We start from the raw sequence: 9,222 nt of genomic DNA on the forward strand, positions 1-9,222 counted from the left end.
TCAATGACTAATTCTAAATGATTCGGTTTTATTGGCTAATTAATTAACGATAGATGGCATTTGTGGAGAGCGAGCGAGAGAGAGAGAGAGGATTTTCATTTCGCTAGCACAGATTTTCCTTATGCGTGTGCGATTTTCAATTGAGCCAGAGCAATTAATCAAATTCGACCACACACATGGATAATTCTGGATAATTGAACAGATTAATAGACAAGGAAAATTTTCTAAAATATTTAACATGTCATAAAAAAGAATTTGTTTTTAAAGTACCCTGAAATTCAACAAAAAAATTCAAATAATTATTTTTAATTATTTTTTACATATATTCAAAAAATATAACTTGTAAAAAAAAGTGAAAAATGTTAGGGTAAAATTTTAAACAACTTATTGATATTTTTTATCGACTTCTTTCCTAAGATGTGATCGCAGGTAGAAGACAAAAGAGCAAACTTAGTGCAACGAATTCGTATTATTTAACTTTTTTTGAAATATTGGAGTAGAGTTCAAATCTTTTGTAGACTCCAAGTAGTACAAATTTAACGACCAATCGCGTTATTAACAAACTTATGATCAAAATCACTATCAGCAGGGCATAGACGTCGAGATTATAGGCAGCTATAGTATCCATATGAACCAAAGGACTTTGTAAATGTGGCGCCCCTCTATGGCGTAAGATATATTCAGTCCAGTAGACAACCTCCTGACGGGCAGTTAGAGGTCTATCTTTATAGAGGGTGGAAAATTGTCCAATTGCCGTGGCATATTGCTTATTCTCCAAGACTTCACGAAGAGCAGCTTCAAACGTCTCCTCAGTTAGTGTCAAAAGATCTAAGCTTAATCCATAGCCAGAGTTTTGCATTTTTTCAGCATTACTTGGTTGATCAACAAAAACTGGTAAAGCCACCATGGGTACACCATGATATTGGGCTTCTGTTATGCCTCCTTTTCCTGCGTGGGTGATGAACAGCTTCGTCTTAGTATGGGCCAAAATATCGGCCTGTGGTAGCCATTTCCTGTATAAGATATTCGGTGACTTCCCAGGTAATTTTTCAAAATCCTCCCATTTCCATATCACATTCTGTTTCAGCTTGGATAAGACATTGAATATTTTTTGAATAACTTCTGGATTCAATGAAGAACTTTTGATATTGGTACCCATTGAGAACAATATAGTACCATGTTTAGAGCTTGATAGAAACTCTTCAATATCATTGGGTAGCGGATCGGGGGTATCCTTTATTTGTATGCCACCAATCTGAATAGTGGCTGGCACCAGAGGTCGTATTCGTTCCTCGCTGATGAAATGACAACTTGTAAAAACAAGGGACACATTTGATTGAAAGTGGGAAAGTTTCTCTCCTTTCCAAAGTGGTCATTGTAGAATTCATTGTATCGTTTATCAAACTGCCTCATTAGATTTGCATAGACCCAGTTCGTGGCATAATTTTTCAATCTTTTGCCAAAACTCGTGCCTTCATCTTTCTGAACAGCATTCAACGGGTTGGCTACATAGGATACTTAGCTGAAAAGTACTCGCAGTTGGTCCCATCACCGAATCCACAATAACTGGCACCTTTAATTTGGCTGCCACACCCAGTTGGAACTCATTGAAAAACCAACCCAAAATCATTAAGTCAAATTTTGTTTGGTATACCTGTTGGAATTTTGGATGAGAAAGCAGTTCAGATTGCGAGTCTATCATCACTTTTAGATCATTCAATAAGTGATCGAAAGCATCATATATTGTATTTTCTTGTGTGGCGTATTCCTTCATTTTATTCTCTATTATATGTTCTTGTTCTTCGGGAACCGGAATAATAATCAGGTGTATATCCTTGCACCTCACTTTGGGTTCCAGCATTGAAACTACTGTCACATTGTGACCGGCTTCAGCCAGAGTCTTCGCCACCGACATATGCAAAATCAAGTGGGATGGAGTGTAACCACTATACAGACCCAAAATGTTTGCTCCTTCAGAAAACACTGATAAAAATATTGTTGCCAGTAGCAAATTCAGCCATAATCTGATTTTATAAAACTTTAACCACATTCTTACAGAACTTCTCGTTTGAGTGTTGGAAGATAAACTATTTGACACCTGAAAACTGTGCACCTTATATGTAGCTTCTTATCATTAATCTTCTCGACTGTTTTTCATTGGATAATCTCTTAGCGAATACCCTTACCATTTAAAAAAGTGAATTAGTTAGATGTGTGGATATAAACTCCTTAAATATTTTTATATTACTCGAAAGTGTATTTCAACTTCTTTAGCCATCTATTGTCAGATGTGGTTTAATCAGAACTAAGATAGTTTTGTGGAAATTTTTGGTGTCATAATTTTTTTTTCCACTGATAAAATGAAAGGTCATGAGATGGTCAAACTATGTATGTTGACCCAGGACTTATACTTATATCAATCTCTCCATACCTTGTATTTATAAATATTAAATGGCTCTTTAGTAACTTCAAAGTAGATACTAAATTAACACTACTTCTATTATGGAAAGTTTACGTAAATTTAAGTTTACCAAAACTATTTTTTAGATGAAATACCAATCGGTTAAGTTATCGTATATTTTAGGGAATTCTTTTTTGTTTCTTAATTTGTTAAGATAAAGACTTAAAGTGATAAGCATATTGCTCATACGTTGTCTACTAAGTTCCTAGACGAATCATAAAAACGAATGCTAACACTTAGATATGTTCTTATCGGCTTCATATCACTAAGATGTTAATAATGCTTTTTTTCACGTTCAGACAAAATTAGTTAAGAATGTTAACTTTTTACAAATCGGTCAACTGATATCTTACAATAGAAAACAGAAAAAAGAGAATAAAGAAAAGTGTTCTATTCAGGTTGTGCTCGAATTCAAAACAATAAAACAAAAAGGCTTAATGGTTTTTTTCTGGTTAAAACTTATTATTTATAGTCATTTTAACTTTTTAGTATCTTTGGCTTTTAATTCACCTCTGCTGAAGACTTTATGTACAAAATATTTGAGCAAAAAGCGAGTCATTAACAAAGTTATGGTCAAAATCACTATCAGCAGAGCATAAACGTCCAAATTATGGGCAGCTATAGTGTCCATATGAACCAAAGGACTTTGTAAATGTGGCGCCCCTTTATGGCGTAAGATATATTCAGTCCAGTAGACAACCTCCTGACGGGCAGTTAGAGGTCTATCTCTATAGAGGGTGGAAAATTGTCCAATTGCGGTGGAATATTTCTTATTCTCCAAAACTTCGCGAAGAGCAGCTTCAAACGTATCCTCAGTCAATGTCAAAAGGTCTAAGCTCAATCCATAGCCAGAGTTTTGCATTTTTTCAGCATTACTTGGTTGATCTGCAAAAACTGGTAGAGCTACCATAGGAACGGCATGATATTGGGCTTCTGTGATGCTGCCTTTGCCTGCGTGGGTAATGAAAAGTTTCATCTTGGGATGCGCCAAGATATCATTCTGCGGCAACCATTTCTTAAAGAGAATATTTGTTGAGTTGCCTGGTAAATTATCAAGATCTTCCCATTTCCATATGACATTTTGTTTCATAGTTGATAAAACTTTGTATATAATTTTGATTAATTCTGGTTTTACCGAAGAACTCTTGATATTGGAACCCAAGGAAAGAAATATAGCACCATGCTTAGAGCTTGAAAGAAACTCTTCAATATCATTGGGTAGTGGATCGGGTGTATCCTTTATTTGTATTCCTCCGATCTGAATGATTGCTGGCACCAAAGGCCTTATTGGCCCTTCACTTATCAGATGACAGTTGACAAAGAGAAGTGATACATTTTGTTTCAATTGCTTAAGTGTGGGCAAATTGTTCTTCATTCCAAAGTGCTCGTAATAGTATTCATTGAAACGTCTATCAAAGAGTCCGTTTAAATATATATAAACAAAATGCGTAGCTAAATTGCTTAATCTTTTGCCAAAGCCCATTACTTTGCTTTTCGAAACCGGATTCATCATAGTAGGTACATAGGATATTTCAGCTGGATTTCCCACCAGTTCATCAGTTCCCGGAGTTGGTCCCATCACCCAGTCTACAATAACTGGCACCTTTAACTTTGCTGCCACACCCAATTGGAAATCATTGACAAACCAACCCAAGATCATGAGATCAAATTTTGTCTCGTATATCTGTTGAAACTTCGGATGAGAGAGCAGTTCATATTGAGTATCAACCATCACTTTCATTTCATTCCTCAGTTGATGAAAAGTATCAAATAGAGTATTCTTTTTCATCGCAATTTGCTTCATTTTGCTTTCCATCAAAAGTTCTTGTTCGTCAGAAACTGGGATAACAATCAGATGTATGTCCTTGCACCTCACTTTGGGTTCCATCATGGAAACCACTGTCACATTGTGGCCAGCTTCGGCCAGAGCCTTGGCCGCCGACATATGCAAAATCAAATGTGATGGACTGTGTCCACTGTATAGACCCAGAATGTTGGCCCCATTCGAGGGTGACAACAAGAAACTTGCTAGCAGCAATAATATCACAAAACGAAACTTTAAACACATTTTTACACAACTTCTCAAGTGAGTGTTGAAATTGAAACTATTTGACATGGAAAATCTATGCACCTTATATATAACTGGCTTCTTATCAATGATCTTTTCGGCGTTTAGTCGGTAGATTCCGTTGACGAATACCCTTTCTTGAACTTTTTTTGTAGTAACAGCATTTTATCATGAAATTTTAAATATTTTAAGAATATATAAAAGGCCTATTTAATATTTTTGAATAATTTGTATTTCAGTCTACACCGTTAAAAAGGGTATTTGTAGGTCTTTATAGCTTGTCGGTTAATCTGAACAAATAGTCTTTTGTCGAAACTTAAGGCATGATAATGGTTTATGCCTGATAAATAAAGGGCATTGAAACTGAGACACCAAATTGATAAGACTAAATCGACTCAGCGTGGGATGAGCCGATAGGTACCTGAGTTTTATTCTTTTGTCTTGAATCTCTACTTGGAAAAGAATAAAAGCAAGAAAGGTTCTGTTTTAGAATTAAGAATAAAAAAAGGAATTCTCTGGAGTTAGATATTGGAGATCCAAATGAAATACAGTTTAAACTAAATTAAATTTGATAAGATCTAAATTGTTCTCTGCACTCTACAATAGAAAATTTTTAAATAACGAAAATGATTAAGAACACACAAAGATTTCCTTAAAAATATTTAGAATTTGGTCCACAGAAACGATCAATCAAATTGCAGAAGTGCCCCGACATTCCAATGTCAGAACTATCCTATAACAGATGCTCTAATTGTCAATTACGTATGTATATGGGGACTTGTCGGAGTCCTCCTTATTCTTTGTTTTCACCACAATCTAATACCGAGCAAGAGATAGGAATTTGTTTTGGATGTGTCACAAAGATCTGCCTCCCCCCTTTGCCATTAAAATCTTACATAACCCATACGTAATACAGGAAGCATTCATTCATTTTGTCATTTTTAAGCATTATTTACGAGTCGGAGCAAGTCGTATACCTTAAAGATGATTATTTGCAATGCAAGAAAGAATTCTTCGGATGTGATACATTGAGCGGATTGGGGAAAGAAACAGGGAAGACCTGGGGCAGGTATCAATTGAATGGGCCGCATAAGGGGGTTGGAAACATGGGAAGGATGGGATATATGGCCATGCAACTGGGTTGGGGCATAGGGGCGAACGAGTGTGCGAGTGCACGACCACAAAGATGTTGACCGACGACAGCCTGACGATGGATATTTATATATCGACAATTTGGATATGTTCCAATGCATTTAGACGAGAGTTATCTATAGAATATGTATGTATTTTGGTCACGGTTGCCGTTTTTAAAATATTTTGTGTACCATTTTGATGTAGATTTTTCTATTTATTTTTTTTGGCGATATTGGATTGGGATAGCGTACTTGTTTAAAAATTTCAGGGTTACAATGTTGTAAAAAACAAAAATTATTCTTCTTAATATGTTATGGGAAACTTATTTATTTAGAAGAATTTCAATCGAATTTTATTTTTTAACGACAGGTATATTAAAAAAAAAACTATCTAAATAATTTATTATTTTAGTTAACCCATGAACCTTTTTTAATTATAAATTGTTTGATAAATAATTCTTATTTTTCATTTTGATAATAAAAGTAAAAATTAAATGTTTTATTTGTTGATAAATAAATTAGAAATCGAAAAAATATATAGATGTATAGATATTTCCCAGATAATAGAAATAATTATAATATTTATCCGTGCATTTAATTGATCAACTATTAATTTAATATTTATTGTTTAGCCATTCGAATAATATCTTTGTTTATTTTCATAAAACGTTCTCAACATTTTTGTGTCTATAAAATTGAACTATTCGTTAAATGAAATTAGACTTGGCAAGGTTGAATTACCGAGTCCTAATGATTTTAGTCTAACAATAAGATTTTAGTTCATAACACTAGTTATTGTTCAACTATTCTTGCCCTTCCCGAATCGCCATTCAATGTGAGTGGTTGTTGTTTTTTTTTTTTGGCTGTTGCTTGATTTTTATTTTGGCATCTGCCTTTCAGGTGCTGGCATTCTCAATTTTCGTTTGTTGGGCAAGGCAAGCAAGAATCATTCACTCACTCACTGACATCAATGTATGGTGGATGTCGAGCAATGAAGCTTTTGAAATAGCCCCCATGGCAATGCAATTATTGTTGCTGCCTCGTGTAGCAATGCAGAGACCCCACATCATCCCTTCTCACCTCTTCACCCCAGCATAGCTATCCATCCCACTAGGAACCTACAAAGATAATCGGGGAGGCCGCCAAGAAAACAAAAAAGAAAATATCTTGACACTAAAATGCAAAAAAAAAAACAAATTTCTCTGCGTCAATGACTCAAAACTTGATGGTAGAAATCTTAAAAACAAAATTGTTTGAAAAAAATTGAAAAAAGGATACCAAAAATTTGGAGTATAACAACGAATTATCTAGAACAAAATCTCTTACGGGAGGTTATGATAATTTATGATCTTTAAATGCTTATACTATAGACTCGACGACCATATGAATAAATTGAGAAAAAAATATTGTGTCAAAACATATAAAACGTTTGCAAAAAAAAAAAAAAAAAGAAAAAATGTATAAGAAAAACCAAAAATGAAACGAAAATTTTCTTCTTTCAGAAATTGTTTCGAAAAATTCTTGTCGCAGATTCTGTTTCAAGTAGACGAGAAGAGAGAGAAAACACAAAAAAAAACTATAACAACAAAATTATTGAAATAATTTTATATGTGCGAAAAACAAAAATGATTTTATGAAAAAAGAAAAAAAAAAAAAAAAAAACATATTCCACCCCCAACTGAACTAAAAATATTCATAGAGAAATGTTTGCTACTTTGCTTGTGAATATTTCAAGAGTTCCAAATCATTATGAAAAGAATTTTATAAAAACAGAAAGGCAAAAACAAAAAAACAAATGAAAACCCTAAAATGTAAACGAATTTGAGATAATTTTCGTTAAATATTTCGAAATTCCTTTGGCATATCTGTGGAAGCTAAATCATTTTGTGTATTTTTGCAGACAATTTGTTGTTGTCTTAGCATTGAATTTGATTTTACATGAGCATTTATTTTTGGCAAACTTGATCGATCATCTTCTGTAGATCAAAATCTGGGTCTAAACTAACTAAACTAGTTCATTGGCATATTTTGATTTGGTATTTCAATACACACATGTGCCTAAATGTTTTGGCGGATAGGGAGGAGTATGGGATGGGGGAATGAACCAGCTGTTATATAGTTAGTCAGTCAGGTTTATTCGTCGGCATCTTGTACTAAACTAAAACGTTTCGTATCGTAAAATGATCGCTGATTTTTAGAAGGAAGAAGCCCAAAGTAGAAGATCAAATTGGCATTGAGGTGACCAGAAAAACTAACCAAGAGAATTCACCCACACCCACAGACATATGTATGTATGTAGGCACAGTCACACACACATACATATGTAAGTCTACCTAAAGAAATGATATGTGAAAAAAATAAGCAAGAAAGCTTTCATTTAGGGAAATCGTCAGACATAGACACACAGAGAAAGAGAAAGCGGCAGAGAGAGAGAGAGAGAACGAGAGAGATTAGAAATGACAAGGATTTGCCTCCATGTGTCATTGAGAGAGCAATATATCCCACAATTGCTCACATGAATACAAAGCTCGCTCACGCTCACGTTCTCTGTATTCTGCCTCTGAATCACTCTCCAAATTTTCTCTCTTTATATATCTCTTTGATTATCTGTCGGATCCTGCTGCTATACGGCGATTGCATCACACTCACTCATACAAACGCATTGTGTGGCGACTATACCCACTTGCTGCTAGACCCGAAAAAGGGAGCAAGGAAAAACAAGAAAAAAAAAAAACGAATTATACACACAACTCGAGACGTAATGAAAAACAGCCACCTCACGCACACACACGATTCTATGCGATCGCATAAGATATCGCACACACACGCACACATATACCACATAGATACACTAACACACTCGCAGGGAAAATGCCGAATCGAAAGCTTCCCCCGATTTTTGGGGGGTATCAAATTGCCTCGTATAAAAGGCAAGTTTACCGGTTGCACGGTTCAGAACGGCTTTCGAGCGCGTAAGTGCAACACCTTTGATGTGTTCGAGTTTTTAAGACAATTGTTGATCAAAGAAAAAAAAATTGAAAAATCAAAATCGGCAGCAGCAGATTCATCAGCATATGGCAAAATATCAGCAGATATATACATTTATATATATCATCAATATCTATATAGTGTAAAAAGAGACAGATTCACAAAGAACCAAATTTTGACCTTTTTGTGAAATCACAATGAACAAAAAAACCTAAAAATCCTCAAGAAAAACTTACAAACAAAGCAAGAAAAACTTGAAAAGTGTAAATGTGTGTGTTTTTTAAAACCAAAGGATCTGATTCTGACCCATTTGAACAGTGACCTGGATTACGCTGGATTAACAACTGAAAACTTCATCTTTTAACTGGATTATACCGATAAAACTTTTAAAAATTCTTAGAAAAACCGATATCGGGGAATGCGAATAGATCTTGTGTAATCAAGACGAAAACTTCAAAGTAACCAAATCCAAGGACTTGACTTGAATATGAATATATACATATATATATCAATCAATAGTTAACTCTTTAAGAACAGAATAGTAAATGCGATGAAAGTCATTGAGTAATATT

The 9,222-nt window shown here is 34.5% G+C and overlaps 1 pseudogene; it reads right to left on the reverse strand.

Annotated features, from left to right (window-relative positions):
* Positions 1-469: 469 nt before the first annotated feature.
* On the reverse strand, positions 470-4,406 carry LOC137572976 (UDP-glucuronosyltransferase 1A1-like; annotated as a pseudogene).
* Between the last annotated feature and the right edge of the window lie 4,816 nt (positions 4,407-9,222).

Source organism: Drosophila tropicalis, unplaced genomic scaffold (genome assembly GCF_018151085.1).
Source record: "Drosophila tropicalis isolate 14030-0801.00 unplaced genomic scaffold, ASM1815108v1 contig_393, whole genome shotgun sequence".
In the NCBI taxonomy this organism is placed as follows: Eukaryota; Metazoa; Arthropoda; class Insecta; order Diptera; family Drosophilidae; genus Drosophila; species Drosophila tropicalis.